Genomic DNA, 16,896 nt, shown 5'->3' on the forward strand with positions numbered 1-16,896 from the left:
GAACCTCCTCTGTGCCCACCACAGACACCAACCAACACCCAGTGCAGCATCAGGCAGGGCAGGAGATCAGCTGGGCTGCCAACTACTGACCCCAACACCTTTGTCCCCTGGTCGTGCCACTTCACTTTGCCTTTGGGTTCAGCTCAGCTGCTCTGTGTCTGTGTCCTGCTGCAGTGACATGTCTCTGAGACCCCATCAGAGGTCAAACCAAAACCAAGAAAAATTATGACCAAGGAAGAAATTTCTTTAAAGAAATCTGTTATATTGTCTGAGAGTGTTCTGCCCTTGGTAAATTCATGTCCCCTGTTTCCAGTCATCATCACAGATTTCAGGAACATTCTTTCATAGTCTTTATTTGGGCTCTTTGGTGACTGAGCCTGCAGCTACAAGATTCTTCACTTTTCAGAGGAAGCCTTCACTTCCTTCAGCTTCCTCATGAGGCAAACCATGGCAGACACCCACCACAACATCAGTGACCTGGCTGAAGGGTGAGAACCCAGGGAGGGATGGGACAGAGGGGCAGAGTGATCTGCATGGATCCAGGAGATGTAGGGGCAGATGACCTCACACCAGATTCCATCCATCACCTGGGAAGGTGACCCCAGTCAGGCTGTGTGAAAGGCATGAGGGTCCCTCCTGCCACAGGGCTTAATATCAATCCATCTTCCAGGTGAATGGGGCCTGTTTCCCCAGGGAGATGCTGGCATGCCATCCCTCCTGTCCCTCTGGAGACAGCATGCCCAGGTGCCTGTTCCTCCAGGAGAGGCTCTGCAGGGCTGCTCTGGGCAGTGGTCATTTTTGGCCTTCTTCCTCTGAAGTATCTCATTTAGAGCCCTCTTCATTCAGCAAGGCAACAGGCAAAGATGGTCCCACTCCTATGTCAGGTGAATCAAAATTCCCCTTCCCTCAAAGAACGGCCCAAAGTCTGGGATGACATTTGGGGGCACAATGTCCCATCCCCGACCTCGTGGCGCAATGGCAGCACATCTGACTCCAGATCAGAAGGCTGTGTGTTCAAATCACACCGGGGTCAGCGTGTCCCACCTGTGCAATGTGAGATGGGCACCTCAGGAACAGTTGTTTTTGCCCTCCTGCTCTGTTCCCCACAGCCCTGGTGAAGGGCAGTAGATGAGCCATGGCAGAGTGGTCTTTCCTTGCTGGACCAATGTTTGAAGTATCTGGATAACTCCAGCCTTCTCTTATCCTATGTTTACTAAGGTGACAGGATTAGTGGACATCTCAGATGTGGTTTCTTGTCTTGGTATCACTTCTGGTTCCAAACCCCATATGGAAGGTAAGGGCGTCTGACTTCAGACAAAGACTTGGACAAAAAGCCCAGCCTGCAGTCTCCTGATCCATAACAGGGCACGTTATCTATAGCAACACTGGCTCTTGTGAGCCTGGCACATCATGGAAACACGCTCTCTTGATGCCAATTGTGTTTTCTGCCCTCCATCTTACCCCTGTGCACTCTGAGAAAACTCCACATCCATCTGCTCTGCACCCTGCTGTTAGGTGGGATAAGATCCCTTTGCTGATGAACCAAGGCAGGCAAGGCCTCGGGGTGCTTCCAGTGCCAAAAAACTCTTACGTGTATGTTCTCCCATGACTCCCATTCCCACTTACGTGATGAACGCAGATCTAAGAGCCCTTATCCCATGTCCCTGCGGTGCTGATGTGTCACCGATGAGTGGAGTGAGCGCAGGTTCCCTCGGTGTTTGACCTCAAGATGTCGCCACCTCGCTGTTTTCAACATCACAGAATCACAGAACCATCGGGGTCGAAAAAGATCTCCGAGTTCATTAAGTCCAACGTCCCCAGCTCTCCCGAAAACAAAGAAGCGAGGGGAGCACTCAAGGGCTGGTGAGACGTCTCCTGACTGTGGATCAAACACACACAGCTGTAACGTGGGGATAACATTGCAGCTGGAATGTGTACCTGCTGAACCCTGCGTGTGCAAGTCCACTCTCTCAGCTGCTTATTGCTGGGAAGGATTTGTACCACCACTCTGTCTCCATAATGTGATTTTTTTGTCTCTTTGGCTTCTCGGAATGGAAAGAAACTCAGGTGTTTCCTTTTGTAGACCTTCCACAGCTGAAAAGAAAACAGTATAGTATCATTTTCTAGATGCTGTTCCTGGGAGTACTGGCACACTCTTGAAAGAATGATATTTGGTAAGAAGTATCATTCTGGTATACTTGTCATCAGAAGTATTATTTTCACTTCCAGCCACTGGGAACAGTTTTTTACATTTCACAAAAAATGCTCAATTTACAATTATTCTTACTTTTCAATGGGTTGAACTCTTCTGACTTTTTAAAGCCTTTTTTTTTATAAAGCAGGAGCTACTTGAGTCACAATTTAGGGAAGAAGGTGTCCCTGCCTCTGGCAGGGGGTTGGAACTAAATGATCTTCAAGGTTGCTTTCCAATCCAAACCATTCTATGATTCTATGAAGAGCTGGCTGGTGATGAGGTTTAATCAAAGGGACAGTTTAACAGAGAGTAGAACTTGATGTGTCCCATGTAAGTTGTCATAGGTTACTTAATAACCAAGTTATTTCATAATTTAGAGACTCTCTGAATGCTTCTAGTTAAAATATTCTGTCTTGAATAAGCAAGGAAATCTTTGAGGCCATATCAAATGGTGAAATGTGAGGGAGAAAGGCTTAAAATATTCAAAAAAGCTGTAAATCTCAGCAACAAGTGCTCTTTTATTTCCAGTTCTTAGGAAATTGTGATTAGTCCTATTGAGGTCTGTTGTACAAAGTAGTTTACTCTAAATATTGACATACAAGTATCTTGACCAGAGGAGGATGTGAACCCTGTGAGCACAAGCCCCGCTCTCCTTAGCTGGGACCCCTGCACACAGAGCCAGATCGGGTCCAACTCTGGACTTTTTGTGTCTGGAGAAAATGATTACAGAAAGCTGACCTATCTTTTGTCAGGCAGCAAGGATTTTTTCTGGCTGTATAAGCAACCGTGCCACCCTTGTGTCACCAGGCTGTGCTCCGTTCCAGCACAATCCCATGACTGTGCTGGAAGCTGAAGTTTCATTTTCATTTGAGAGGACCAGGTCACATCTCCCTGTTAGTGACCAAGGAAAGGTCACTTTTGGTCTGCTGGACCTTCTTAGGGATAAAGATCATAGAAACACAGAATGGTGAGGTTGGAAGGGACCACAGTGGGTCATCTGGTCCAACCTCCCTGCTCCAGCTGGGTCACCCCAGAGCACATGGCATGGGATGGTGTCCAGATGGTTCTTGAATGCCTCTGGTGAGGGAGACTCCACAACATCTCTGGGCAACCTGTAGGTCCTCCTGTTTGCGGAGCGAGACTCATTCCCAGGCATTGGTGCCAATTAAAGGTCTTCAGCCTCTTTTTCCCTCAGTATCTGAATCACTGATGAAGTGGCTGCTGGAGAAGTGATTGAGGAGTCCGTTAATATTTGGACATCAGGAAGAATTTCTTCACTAGGAGGGTTGTCAAGCATTGGCACAGACTGCTAGGTGGTGGAGTCCCCATCCCTGGAGGTGTTCAAGGAACGAATGGACGTGGCACTCAGTGCTCTGGGCTGGTTGACAAGATGGTGATGAGCATTTTATCTGGTCAAGCCTGTCCTTGGTGGTCTCATCTCTTTCCCTATTTGCATCTATGTCCCACTCCTGCCTTAGTGTGGAGCAGGATGGGGGTGCCAGGGCCGTGATTTGCCAGTCATCCATGGGGTGCCCCAGTCTTCAATATGGGGAATTTTTGTAAATATCTTCAGCAACTGGATAGGAAAAAACCCCTAAAGAATGAAACATTCAGGTTTGCAATTTTATTTCGGGTATTTAAAAGCTATGTCAACAGCAGGAAACTTAATAAAATGGAGTGACTGGGCAAATAGATGATGGAAGTACACTGAGGTAATGAATCTAGGGAAAAATAACCGAGACTGTGACACTGGACTCACAGTTGCAACCCAAAAAAGACATCTTGACATTTGCAAACAGCAAACTTGTCAACCTTGCTGCCATGGGAGGATGTGAAGGAAGACAATACCAGTGAGATCAGAGAGGTCAAGGTATGGTTGGTCCAACAGGACATTGCTCTGTTATGTTACAACATGACGTCGAGAATCCCCCAACAGAGAGCTGAGGGTTGTTTCTTTCCCAATGTACCTTTTGGTGACAGCATGTGGCTGATATTTATCTTTCCCTGCAATCAGGAGGCAGAAGGATGTCAGTACTCTGATATCTTTAAAATCAGGCCGTAAACCAGTATGAGATGAATTATCAGCCAAGAATCCTCAAGAAGGAAATACTTCTTTGGATTTTTTTCAGGGCAAAACATCAATAAAAAGGTCTCAAAGCAATCTCTTATCTCTATCTCTGTTGCAGTCCCCAAACCTGAAAATCTTCAAACCTCCTTGTGTTGGCAGGTTTCAGACCTTAATTCATAACGATTTTCCTATAAATTCTCTGCTATTTTTCACTTGTTTTTTTTCCAGCTGCAGACCCAGGATATACTCCTGAGTGATTTTTAGGAACTGGGTGAATTTCAGAACAAACTCCAAGATCTGCACAAAGCACAAGGACCAGCTTTGTGAGCAGACACCAATGCTGAGATGCAATCAAGAGTAGATTTTTTCAGTGAATAAATGTCTAAATGAATACAAGTCAGAGCTCCTCAGTTTGTGGGTACCTGTTCTTCTAGTACTATTCCCTGTTCTATCACAGTTCATTGAGTTTTCAAAGCCCCAGAATCATTCTAGACACTTGTTATGCCTTATGTTTGTAGTGGAAAAGTCATGATGGGAATTTCTCCCGAGAAAGAGAGTGGGAAGATGAAGCTGGAGGATATGACCCTGCTCAGCACATCACTCCCCATCTCCCAAGGTTGATAGAGGAATAATACTGCTCTTAGTCTTTAGAGCATGGAAAATCAACCGGATTTTCTTTCCTTTGCCTGAACTTTTCCCTGGGATTTTGTCCCTCATGTAAGAACAGGAGCTGCCTGCAAATGGGATTTGCTCCTGCAGCTTGCCTGCTTCCTTCCTTCCTTTATGTTTCCAAGATTTTAAATCATATTCCTGTACTCAAAACTGCTCTTGCAACTAAATGACTGCACAAGACCTACTTCCTTAATGCAGGGGAAATGGGTGATCAGGTATAGAACTGCTGTAATCTAAAGGATCAATTAGTTTGCAGGAGAAAAGCCAGAGATTTCACTAACTTTTGGCATGAGTGCAACAACTTTAGGTCCAAATAATGTACCACCATAACTGCTGAGTGTGCTGGGGCAGGAGGAGTGAGTGGAGGGGAAGGAGAGGAGGATCCTGCAGTAACATCCATAGCAAAATTTCATGAGGCAGCACCACGTCCATGTTGGCAAGTGAAAAAGTGTAGGGGCAGGTACAGGAAATGGGTCTATAATATCAGCTCACCTGGGCACAGTTTGGGCACAGGCCAAAGGGCACCAACCCAAACTATCCCTGGGCACAGGTGGGGGATGGCATCAACTAGGGATGATTCCCTGTAGATACTTTTAATGCAGCCACCTCATCCTGGAGGGTGAAACAGTTTAACAGTATGGATGTGGCCAGCCATCCTAGTGGCCTTAGAGTCACAGAATGGTTTGGGTTGGAAAGGACCTTAAAGACCATGTCATTTCAACCCCCTGCCATGAGCAGGGACACCTTCCACCAGCCCAGGTTGCTCCAAGCTCTGTCCAACCTGGCCTTGAACACTTCCAGGGATCCAGGGGCAGCCACAGCTTCTCTGGATAATCTGTGCCAGCGCCTCACCACCCTCCCAAGGAAGAATTCCTTCCCAATATCCCATCTAACCCTGCCTTTTGTCAGTTTGAAGCCATTCCTCCTTGTCATGTCCCTCCAATCCCTTGTCCAAAGTCCCTCTCCAGCTTTCTTGGAGCTCCTTTAGCTACTGGAAGGGGCTCTAAGGTCTCCCTGGAGCCTTCTCTTCTCCAGGCTGAACACCCCCAGCTCTCCCACAGGAAGGTGTGCCAATAGAACTGGTGTGCCACAAATTTCCCTCTTCATTGTCTTTCCTTCTGCCTCAGTCTAGCAGAAGGGGTTAGAAAAGATTTTAAGGATAATTGTGTACCTATTCTCAATCAGCTTCAGTTGATGTGACTGGCCAGCCCAGAGAACTCTGCCTTGTAGTTCCTGCCTAAGGAGCAGCAATCCATGGAGCTTGTTGTGAAGAGGTGACACAATTTTGCTTTGATAAGGAGTTTGTCTCTTTGCTGTATTTTTATAATCCCTTATCAAGGCCAAACTTTTACTTACACCCTTTGCATCAACGCCCACAAAACCATCCTTACTGTCCCTCTGAAGGGCTGGAGACGGGATAGAGGGTGAGTTAAACCGTATTTTACACCCCCAGCAAAGGCATGGACACGAAAAGTGTAGAGAGGACTCCTGAGAAACGCAATCCTTAAAGCTGCCAGCAAGTCTTGGCCTTTCCAAGGGTCAATTTCCTAGAAGTGTCTGGCTCATTACCCAGGAGGAATCTCATCCTTGGAGGGGGGATTGAGGTTCTGCCATTAAAGACATGGTCTCCCAGGGAAGTCATGCACAGGGGAGCAGGAACTATGAGGCGTGGGTGGTTCTGTGGAGACCTTTATGCAGAGGCCTGGAAGTGACCCTTTTGGCTGCTGTGGGGGTGGATCACAGAAAATCGTCCTGAACATTTTGTCAACTTCAACAGATGAAAGTCAGGTTGGTTTATGCCCTATTGATGTGCCTGTGAAGAAGGGAGATCAAAAATTAACAACTCTGTGACTTTCCTGTCCTTTTGAGGGATTCTTCCATGCTGGACTCTGCATGTGCTGCAATGTCATTCCTGCTGCCAGCTAAGGCTGGAGAAAGTCTCATCCCCCAGCATGGGGACAGACACAGTGAGGAAACAACATCCATGGATGGAGAGATGAAATAAAGACAGAGGCAGGAGAACAGATTTACATGGTGCTCCCAGAGGCATCTCTGATAGATCATAAAATCACAGATGGGTTGGTGTTGGAAGGGACCCTAAAGATCAACTAGTTCCAACCCCAATTCCATGGGCAGGGACACCTTCCACTATCCCAGGTTGCTCCAAGCCCCGTCCAACCTGGCCTTGAACACTTCCAGGGATGGGGCAGCCACAGCTCTGGGCAACCTGTGCCAGGGACTCACCACCCTTACACTTATCTCAAGGAGATATTTAATGGACACCACATACCAAAGAGATGTTTACTGTCCTGTATCTGACCCCTAAGAAATGGTACAGTCACATATGGAGGAGTTTTCAACACACAAAGGGTGCAGCTCCGGCAAGAAAATTAACTGAAACTTGTCTTAAACTAGAACTTGGGAAGCAAACATTTAGGTGATATAGGCACAAGGGAAAAGCTCTTAGTCCCCAGGCAGGCGCTGCCCCTTCTCTTCCCATCCCCAGCACTTGGAGCCCACTGGGTGGGAGAAAGCAAAGTCCACCCACTCCTCCAACCCCTGCATTACACAATGCACTGATGATGTGCTTGACTACATCATGGCTTGCATCACTGGGGTTTGCCTGTGATATTGACCTGCTTTCCAAGGGGCAAGTTGGCCAGGAGTCAGCAGTGCCCTGGCAGCCAGGAGGGCCAACCCTGTCCTGGGGAGCATCAGGCCCAGCATCGCTGTTTGGGCCATGGAGGGCATTGTCCCGCTCTGCTCTGACCTGGGGCGGCCTCACCTGGGATATTGGGGCAGTTTTAGGCACCACAATGTAAGAAAGTTATTAAGCCACTAGAGAGTGTCCAAAGAAGGGCAATGGAGATTGTAAAGGGTCTTGAGGGGAAGCCGTGTGAGGAGCGGTTGAGGGCACTTGGTGTGTTCAGCTGGAGAAGAGGAGACTGAGGGGAGATCTCACTGCAGTTACAACTTCCTTGGGAGGGGAAGAGGAGGGGCAGGCACTGAGCTCTGCTCTGTGGGGACCAGCAACAGAATGCCAGGGAATGGCCTGAAGTTGTGTCAGGGCAGGTTTAGGTTGGGTCTCAGGAAAAGGTTCTGCCCCCAGAGGGTGGTTGGGCACTGAACAGGCTCCCCAGGGCAGTGGGCACAGCCCCAAGGCTGCCAGAGCTCAAGAAGCGTTTGGATGATCCTCTCAGGCACAGGGTGTGACTCTTGGGGATGGTCCTGTGCAGGGCTGAGGGTTGGACTCGATGATCTTTGTGGGTCCGTTCCAATCAGCACGTTCTGTGATTCAGTGAAATGAAGTAACTAAGTAAATTAAGTACTAAGTAACTAAGTAAATTAAAGCATTTTAATGGAGTCCTCCAGATGGTTTGTTTTCTTTGTTCCTTAAAGGATTTTAAGTCCAGGTTGAATAGGGCTTTGAGGGTCTAGTGGGTGGTGTCTGCCCATGGCAGAGGGTTGGAAAGACATGGTCTTTAAGGTCCCTTCCAAACCAAACCAAACCATCCTATGATTTTACGATATGATATGATATTTCAAGTAATCTTTTATAACTTGACATATTTTGTTTATTAAATTAGTTATTTACACTTTCTTTTAATATTATCCCTCACTGTGTATCATCTGTGCAAGTAGAGATCTGTAATGCTTAACTTCCAACATGGGATTTAGATGTCACTCACAAGCTTTTAATCGCTGTGATTTTCTTAGGTGACAGTGGCACCCAAGCAGAGACTGTGAGGAAACCTCACGCAACTTTAGTCAGGACACTGATTTGTGCAGAAAATAGATATTTGGACCCCAAATAACTTATGGCACAGGAAAAATTGCTAGCAGTAGGATAAAGAGGATGTACATACATGGGAAGGTCAATGCCACACTGACCTGACTGATTTTAAATATATATATATATATGCTTTCCCAAATAACCATGTGCCTATGCAGCTTTAAATGCATACTTTTAGTCAAAATGGCAAAAACAAGTCATACCAGTGATGAATCCAATTCTTGTGGCTGCAGCACTAGCAACTGCCTACCTAACACGAGCCAGTGGAGCTCCACTGATTTTTTTTTTATGATGGTGGTGCCAAAATCAACAGAAACCTACCCAATACACCATAGTAGACATTTAGCTGATGCACAGAGGGAAGCATTTAGATACTGCTCACTGCCTATGAAAACACTTCTGGTGTTTTAGTTTGTCATCAACTGCACCATATTTCTTACATGTAAGGCTTCCGTGCTATTCCATAGGATACCACCCCCACAGAAGCTTCAGCCTCTTCCAGGAAAAGCATCTCTCCAGCAGGATTAGGGCTGTGTGACAGATCAGGAAACTCATCATGCAGGACCAGAGAAGTACCAGTCTTTTCTTAATTACATATAGAACATCCTGTATCCCAACTACCTCTTAAACTCTGCTTATAAGTCCTTCTCACCCCCACAGAGGAATTCTCCCACAGCTTAGGGGTGCAGAGGGCAGTACATTTCTCCATGCTGATTTCCAGTGCTGTCATTTAAATGTCTGTTTAATGTTGACTCACTGTCTGTATTGCAGTGTGAGGGCACATGAAAGGGAGATCAAAGCAACCAAGGGTAGGTAATAATTGACCAGGTCTCCAGACCTCAGCATTGCAGCATCCCTGAACCTTACGTGGACAGGGGCCTCCTCTTGTGCCTCTTCAGTGACACCAGGAAATGTCTCACACACCAGGATTCATTAACTGATCTGCTGTACTTCTCTTCCTCTAAAAGGTTTAAGATGTTTCTTTAATAGGGGGCCAATGTAGCTGTCCCAGCTAGGACTGATGGAAAAACAGAGGTTAAAATGTGGCTTGTGCACTTAACCCATTTAAATTGGCATAAACTACCTTACTGACAAGTCACGTTGGAACATCTTGCACAAGAGCAAAATGTATCTATTAGAGGATTTACACTAATAAAGCCCCATGGATGAAGCAGCATCATAGAATCACAGACGGGTTTAAGTTGGAAGGGACCTTAAAGATCATGTCATTCCAACTCCCTGCCATGGGCAGGGACACCTTCCACTAACCCAAGTTGCTCCAAGCCCTGTCCAACATGGCCTGGAACACTTCCAGGGATGGGGCAGCCACAGCTTCTCTGGATAATCTGTGCCAGGGCCTCACCACCCTCACAGCCAAGAATTTATTCCTAATATCTAATCTATTTCTGTTTCAAGCCATTCCCCCTTGTTTTATCATTCCGGGCTCTTTTTTTGAAGTCCCTCTCCATCTCTCTTGGAGCCCCTTTAGGCACTGGAAGGGGCTCTAAGGTCTCCCTGGAGCCTTCTCTTCTCCAGGCTGAACAACCCCAGCTCTCAAATATCCCTCTCAGATACCTCATGGGATGGCAAGTTAACAAATAGACATGGCAGTGGTCCAGACAACACACAGATGTGCAGACTGATTGGCCTGAACTGCTCCTTCCCTGCACTATGTGGGATATGCCTATATTCCAAGCGGTGTAAAATACTATGGAGAAGCAGGTTGGATACCAGCTTCACCTGTAGCTATCCAGGCAGAGGTGCAATGAATGCACATCTCTTACCATGAAGTATCTGCAATCAACTGTGGTAGAAAAACATTCCATTCCCTACACTGCAAAGATAAGAGCTGTAAATGAGATTGACACTGATTTCCTATAGAGAAAACTGTAAAGGGACACTAGGCAGCAGCAAAAATCAGAAAACCCAAGTGAATTTGTTAAAATTACCTTGGTGATGATGACAAATTGAATGCAAGATTTCAGTCTGTTGTTTCATTTTGCTTGCTTAGTCTTGGAAGTGTCAGATAAAAGGCACAATTGAACAACATGATATTATCCCAGTTCATTAACTTACTGATGATTAATCAGAATGAAGCACTGAAGCCTATAGTACCTGAAGGGAGGTTGTTATGTACTGTTATGGGGGCCAGTTTATCAATCAAGAAGGGAAGAAGGGAAGAAAAACACCTGCCTTGCAGAAGACTGAGAAATCAGGTACAATGCTGCTAGCAAGGGCTGGCCCCACTCAATATTTTGGATTTTCCTTGACTTATCACCTTTGGAAAGCTGTGCTTCTGAGTGAGAAGCAAAATTCAGTTGCAAAGTCTCCCCAAATCCCCTTTGCTTAGACAGCTTGATATCTCTGGGTAGGTACCTGCAGCTCCTGGAGTTGCCAATTCATGTCTGGGAGTTAATGCTCAACAGAGATTTCCAGGACTCCATCCCAGCCCTGACTACCGTGGGACACAGCTCCATGCACACCCTGCTGTGTTCCAGCCCCAGGTCACTGCTGTGCTGCATGAATTGCTCTCTTCCTGGGGGGTTTTGTGCAAGTTTCACCTGGTTTTTGAGCAACCAGTTTGCACCTGTCTTTGTTCTTGCTAGAAGTCAAAGTCATGGAATTTTCCTTTTGCTCTGAATGATTCCTGGTTACCTGTGCTAGCAGGGCTTGAAATGTTGGTAAAGTTCATAGAATCATGGAATCATAGAATCCTGGAATGGTTTGGGTTAGAAGGGACCTTAAAGATCATCTCATTCCACCCCCTGCCATGGGCAGGGACACCTTCCACTATCCCAGGCTGCTCCAAGCCCCATCCAATTTGGCCTTCCCTTCCAGGGATGGGGAAGCCACAGATTCTCTGGGCAACCTGTGCCAGTGTTTCACCACCCTCACTGTAAAAAACTTATTCCTTATTTCCTAGAGGGATGTTTTCCTTCTGCAAGAAAGGAGGCTGTTCCGTAAAATATGAATGCTATGGCAATTTGCATCACTGAAATTAAAACAATTTGTCTCTGATAATGGATTTGTTCCATTCCACAGTACAGCCATGAAAGCATCACTGCACGTGATAACAAAGAGTGGTCACCACCTTCCCCAGTGCCACACCCTGATTTTATTTGGGAAAAACAACTAACATGGGCTTCTTCAAGGAGCGATGAATGCTCAAAAAGCACATTTCCATTTGCAAAACATCACAACAGTTTTCTGTCTGTGAGAAAGACAGGTTGGGGAAATTCACATTTCAGTGGGTCTTGATTAAAACAAAAGGGTTTTGTTTCCTGCTGTTGCTGATCAAGTATCTGTCTCTCCTTCAGAGGGTCCCACTGACATGTCACTGAAAGAGGAAAGAGAGAAGTGAAAAATCAGCTCTCCTCTCCATTAGAAATGGGGAAAGCTGGAGGGTTGCTGGCAAAGAAAAAAGACAATTTCCAAGCAAGGGTACAAAAAAAAAAAAGGAACAAAAAACCCAATACTTTACATTTCTTGGTTAATTAGATTTTATGGGTGGAAGAGGGAAATCAGTGTTGATATTGCTGTTGTTTGCTGCATAAACACTTAAGTAACTCACCTTGTTGCTGCTCTCTCAGCTGCTCGAGCCTGCCCGAGAGCACGGAGGTTAAACATAAACATGGGTAATGTTTTCATCCTTCGAATAATTCTTATAACAAAAATACCATTAACTCCGAGTTCAACATAATAAATGAGGCAATAAGGAAGCAAACCACCGAACCAGAATATCAGAGGCAGGAACTGCAGAGACATCTGGGCTGTGACAGAGTTTAACCTGTTGTTGGGGGTGATGGTGTTTGGGCAAAGGGAAGATTCCCATAGGTGTAAAGATGTTGTGGTTATTTGGCATCTACAAGCCCAGGATTCCATGAAGAGGAACCTTCTTTGCATGGATTCCCTTCTTAGAAAATTTACAGCCACGAGGATGGTGCTCTGACTTGAAGCCCCAGAAGATGTTGCACTTAGGGGAGTTATGTCAGGCAAGATTCTTATGGAATCAGCCCATTCTCCCAACCTTTTGGGGCAATATGAGAGGAAACATTCAGCATTGCATCACAAACTTGTACATATATATGAAATAGTTTACTTTCTTTAAAAGGAAGGAGACATATTAGTGTCAGAACTCTAACTCTTGAGGTTTTTAATTTGGGCAAACAGGAACTGAGTGCAAGGAGGTCAGAATTTGTGACGCAAGGCTGAATGTAGGGCAGTGGGGGATGTGGGATGGAATGCCAGGCTGGATGGGGCTCTGAGCAACCTGGTCTACTGGAAGGTGCCTCTGCCCATGGCAGGGGGTTGGAACTGTATGGTCTTTAAGGTCCCTTCCAATTCGGGCCATTCTATGATTCTATGATATAAGTGAAGATTGAGGGAAGGAGAGATCATCGTGTCACCCTTCTGCAGTGGGTGAGACTGTTTAAAAAGTTACAAAGAACAGTCACATCATATCAAGTCTTTCCCAATGCTTTCCTCTGCCTTTGACATCATCCACCTGGTGATAGGGATGGGGAGACAGAGACAAAATGTTACATGAATTGTCAGTGGGTGATGAATCCAGGGTCAAAGCCAGGTCCCCACTCCAATGGTGCCTGACTTCCAAGCTCCCTGCCTAACCCATCCCTGTGCCTGTGTTGGAAAGACACCTGCAAAAGCTACGAAAACTGGTGCAGCTCAGTGGGGCCTGGCTGATGGTCACATTATATAACTGATGCATTAAGTGGAAATTCACCCTTGGGGGATTGCAACATGTTCACTGCCACCTGCGATAAGGGGGATAACCAGCCCCTTTCCATAAACTTCATTGCAGTTACTCATTGACAAAGCACTCAGTGGTCACACTTGCACAATCCCACAGGCCCTATAAATACAGGGTGTCTTTCCCAGCCTTTCCTCAAGCCAACTCCATCCACCATTGGCACTTTGCAGGATCTCACAGACCACAAGTGACCGGCAGCCATGAAGATCCTCTACCTGCTCTTCGCTGTTTTCCTCCTCATCTTCCAGGCGACTTCAGGTGAGAAGCGAAATAAACCCTATAAACAACAGAAGGGTTTGTAAGCAAAGGTGTGTTCATGGGAGGGAGAAAGCAGCCATCACATGACAGGCTAAATCTGATGCCATCAGGATGGTGCAGTGGGTTGGCTCAAGAGCATCTGTTTTAATGAGCATTTAATGATTTAATGAACATTTATCCTTCATCGTTTTAGACTGAAAACTGAGGTTTTTAACACTTTTCTCTTCTCACAGGTTCTGCAGATCCCCTTTTTCCTGACACTGCAGAGTGCAGGGGCCAGGGAAAATTCTGCCGTGCCGGGCAGTGCCCACCCACCTTCACTGCCTCGGGGACCTGCCACAACGGGATGATGAACTGCTGCTCCAAGTAAGTGCCACAGGGTCTGAAGGGCATCACAGGGAATTGTCTGGTCCTGCTCTTTTATCCACTGTTTCTCTGAATAATCTGCACAACTCCCTGGGGCTTGCAGGGCAGCCCTTTTGTGAGAAAGCCCAGAGGGAGGATGAACATGTGTGTATCGATGTGTGTTTAAGGAGACAATTCATTTGGATGGAAGTTATGTACAATAAAAAGGGTTCAGGAGGGGTCAAAATTTCCCCAGAATTCACTTTATTTTAAGTTTGATGGGGGGCAAAAAAGTAAGTTTTTTCAAGAAATTATTAGAAAAATATTTCACAGTATTTTCACCCAAGAGAGGAAACATTTTCTCCTCCTTATGTTCTTTTAATTTCCAAAATTGCCTAGTAAATTTAAATTTAAAGGGGGAAATCTGTTCACAGAACTCTGCTTCTCATTCTTTTCCCATCTCTCCTTCTTTCCACCACTGCTCAGCTCTTAGAAAGGTAAAGAGTGAATTTGTGAGTGAGTAGAGACTTGGGTGTGCATTTCACTTTTGATTTTGGAGGCCAATTTTTAGTAATGTCTAGAGTTTCCCTGATAGCCAGTTTTTAATTTTCTTAAGGCTTTGAACATGCTTTTGGGGAATATTCTTTAGTTTAGAATAAAACATATTCCTCAGACATTAATTCTTGCAATAGCTTTGTTCCATTAATGGCCACAAGATGATCATTGCCAGCTGCAGTGACTGTCACACACAACAAATTCAGTGCCAAAATGGGAGAGGTTCCTGTATCTTCTGATGAAGAACACAAATGTGACAACATAATTCATCCCAGAAATGATGTTCAGGCAGATCCTCAACCATTGATGTGACTGGACAGACCTTGGTTTAAAATAAAGGGAGAGCTCAGATCCATACTTTCTGAATTTTACAGAATTCCCAATCCTGTTATTTATAGAATTACCAGGGCTTAAAGGTTCCCAGAAACTGAAGAAAGTGCGATGAGATGGCTCTAGGAAAGAGGTTTTATAACATTTATTCAGCACATGGGGATCCTCTGTCAGCTGGTGGTTTCAGGAAACCCAAGTCATTCCAATAACGGGAGGTTTCTTATCAGGAGATCAAGATGCTAAGGATATCAGGAAAACAAATGGAACAGAAGTAACCTGTAATTAGGTGATTTTACAAAGGAATTATGTGAACCTTCAGCCTCTGTGACTGCTCATCCTCCTGAGGGAGCAATTTCTACTGATAGCAAATAGACTGGTAGGAGCAGACAGCAGATCTCCAACATCATATTTTTCTATAAGCATCTGTTAGACCTAATCAAAGGAAAATTGGGGCTGGGGAAGGAATAAGAGTTTGGCTCAGGTGTAATTTTTTCTACAGAAACACTCTTTCTTGGAAGAATATACCCATATGTGACACTGCCGGATGTTAATGTTCAGGATTAGAGCTCTTCTTAAAGGGGCTGTTAGATTTTCAGCTGAGTTGATCAGTACAACAGTAGAAGTTGAAGTCAACAGGTTATTCTGAAGTACAATAGAATATTTTTTCCAGCTCAGGATTCAACTCACTGGGTTACTTGAAAAGGAATCTTTGAATTCAGACACAAAGGGCTTGATTCAACAGTATAAATTGAGATGTTTAGAGGCTTTTGGGACGCCTTGGATGCCTTTAAACCATATCTACATGTCTGGCCGAGGTAACTCATGACCTATGGGAAAAAATTCATTTTCAGAAATGGTGTCTGGAGGCCAATCAGATACCCCACAACTCTTCAAATGGCACTAGACTTGTGCGTTCAGTAACCACATCAAATCCCCAATCTTTATTTTGGAGTGAGTTGAATAAAAATGTTCTTACTAGTGGCAGTACAATTAGTTTGCCAGTGACCATAGTTCTTGTGGACTGGATGTGCACAGACCTGGACACCCAGCACACACGGGGACCTTCCATGGAGGCATCTAAATGTAGGTTTTTAAAGCTGCAGGCTGTACATTTACTTTGAAAGGTAATTAGCAGGTATTGAGGCTTTAGAGATTAACTTTAGGCTACACTTCAGCAAAATAACAAGACTCTTTTTATTCTTGCAGGATTTTGCCAGAGTAAGAAGAGGAGGCTTGCCTGGATCAGTGCCCTTGTACCAGCAACATTTCCACTGCTTTGAGGAGGTGATTTTGATGGATTCCTCCTCTATCTAAACCCTCCTGCAAATGAGCATTAAAAGCAGCTTCCAGAGGGCATGTCCTGCTAGCACACCGCTTCTGGAGATCCAGGTTTTTCCTTGCTGAAGTCACTCCCTTTTTTGCTTTTAATACACAAGCCACTTTGCCACCTTGGCCACCTATTCCAGCCTACCTCACAGGGGTGTTTGGATGTTCAATCACTTCAGGTTCATGCAGCTCTTGGAGGATGTGAAGCAATATATATATTATTATTTTATTCTCACACAAAAATAAAATGTCTTCTTAAACCAATACCTGTGATCTTTGTTGTTATTAACAGTAATTTGCTCTGTGGTTTTGGCTCAAGGCTCAGAGAGTGATGAAATGTGTTCCAACAAGTGAGTACATGCAGTCTCACATATTCCCAACTGATTTGGAAAAGGGAATGGCTAAAACAGCAACTGGTTTTGATGATGATAATAAAGCATCCAAGATGACAAGACTGAAAGTTGAGTGTAAAAAACTGTAGAGGCAACTCTTGATAGTGAGTGATTGGATGACAAAATGGCAACAAATGAACACCTCCAGTATTGCAAACTTTATATATATATATATATATATATATATATATATAA

General features: G+C 45.2%; 1 protein-coding gene and 1 non-coding gene across 3 annotated transcripts in view; one reads left to right on the forward strand and one right to left on the reverse strand.

The window, feature by feature from the left end:
- LOC108504919 (gallinacin-11-like) overlaps positions 1-9,472 on the reverse strand; it is a 20,149-nt gene extending 10,677 nt beyond the window's left edge. Inside the window, exon 1 of one of the 2 annotated variants that reach the window (XM_017830450.1) lies at positions 9,349-9,472. The gene's annotated coding sequence lies outside the window, so the exon portion shown is untranslated. Of the gene's footprint in view, positions 1-1,626; positions 1,712-9,348 lie in introns of those variants that run through there. The other variant, XM_017830452.1, reaches the window with a different exon arrangement.
- Positions 962-1,033, forward strand: TRNAW-CCA. The gene has a single exon. It is a non-coding gene; the product is annotated as a tRNA-Trp (tRNA).
- Positions 9,473-16,896: the final 7,424 nt, after the last annotated feature.

This window comes from Lepidothrix coronata, unplaced genomic scaffold (genome assembly GCF_001604755.1).
Source record: "Lepidothrix coronata isolate B3197 unplaced genomic scaffold, Lepidothrix_coronata-1.0 Scaffold179, whole genome shotgun sequence".
Taxonomy (NCBI): domain Eukaryota; kingdom Metazoa; phylum Chordata; class Aves; order Passeriformes; family Pipridae; genus Lepidothrix; species Lepidothrix coronata.